This window comes from Durio zibethinus, chromosome 27 (assembly GCF_047325235.1).
Source record: "Durio zibethinus cultivar Kanyao isolate XHJ-2024 chromosome 27, ASM4732523v1, whole genome shotgun sequence".
NCBI classification, from domain to species: Eukaryota; Viridiplantae; Streptophyta; class Magnoliopsida; order Malvales; family Malvaceae; genus Durio; species Durio zibethinus.
Genome location: NC_143188.1, coordinates 8429672 through 8431608, shown reverse-complemented (window position 1 = coordinate 8431608; position 1937 = coordinate 8429672).

Sequence of the window (1937 nt, the reverse complement as noted above, 5' to 3'; positions counted from 1 at the left end):
TTATAAATTATAATAATTTACATTTACTTTTATAAGAATAAATGGTATTAACTAGTACCATTTATATGACATATAAAGTATAATTAATATATAATATAATAATTATTATCTTGATTATTAATTAAGTTTATTATAATTAATTAAAAGCTAATTAAGTAAGATAAATTTAATCTAATAATATTTATAAGTTATAATTTAAATAATATACTTATAATAGTAGTTTTAATATTAATAATTATTAAATTTATTAATATATTTGAATAATGTTCAAATATTTGTTTGTTCAACTTGTAATTAAAACAAATTGGCCTTAATAATAAAAATATTAATTATTTTTTTAAATTATAATAAGTATAAAATTTTTACTCAATTATTAATCTTCTTAATTATTTAAATCTCTTATTATATAATTTATAATAATAATTTAATTGTTAATTATATAATATAATAATTTTAATAAGTATTATATCAAATTATCTAATAAATATTATATTATTCGTATAACTTAATTAGTATAGTAATTATATGTTAAATTGTATTAATAATTGTTATTAATTGATATAATTATAATAATAGTTATTAATTAAATACTTATTATTATGTAATAACTACATATCATATAAATCATATTTATTAACATAGTTTTAAGGATTAATACTTTATTAATTACAACTTTATAACTATATTATTATAATATTAATATTATATTAATATCAATTATTAAATAAATATGGTTTTGTAATATTAATCATAGTTTTAAGGATTAATACTTTATTAATTACAACTTTATAACTATATTATTATAATATTGATATTATATTGATATCAATTATTAAATAAATATGGTTTTGTAATATTAATTAATAATAAAACTATTAATTATTTTATCAAATAAAATTTATATTATTTATAGTAAGAACAAATATATAACTTATATAGAATATAAGTTAATATAATTTAAATAAGATTAATATTAATAAGGATTATAATGAATTCATTGATGATTTAATTAATAATTTTACAAATTTAATAATTATATTTATATAATTAATATTATAATATGAATAACTATTTTAGATATTAAATAGTCATAACTAATAAATAGTCAAATAATCATTCAATAAATAATTGAATTGTTAATTAAAAATTAATATATTATTATTAATAATTTTATATATTAAATAATTAATCTAAATTAATACAATAATAACTATATTGAATTAGTTAATAAATTTCAATTAAATTAATTTATTATTAATAATATAATAATTGGATTATATTATATTATAATATTAATTGTAATTACATTATAATATAATATTATAATATTATATACTATTATTAAATCTCTTGCTCATTAATTTTTTTATTGTTATTTTTTGTTATATATATTAATTATATTAGTTAATTAAATTAAGATAAATAAATATAATATTTTAATATAACTATTTTATGTTATAACTAAATATATTAGTAATAAATATTAATTACTATAGTATAATATTATTAATTTATTATTACTATTAAATAAGTTAATTAATAATTTTATGATAGAACTGGTTAGTATTATTTAATTTATTTATATAATTAAATTATATAATTTAAATTTAGTTTAATTAATTTCAATATACTAAAATTTAATATAATTAATAATTTTAGACAAGCATATTGAACTCAATCAATTAATTATTCAAATACTAATTCTTATAAAATAATGCTTTTTATAATTATTAATATTATAATTAATAAACTTTATTAAATATATAACCATAATTTAACTATTTGAACATTTAATTAGTAAATATAATTAATTATTTAATAATTATTCAATAAATTATTATATTAAATTATATATTTATAATTATTAATTTAATAATAATATTTTTAATTATTTAATATTACATATTAATGATTATAATTATTAAAAAGTAGATACT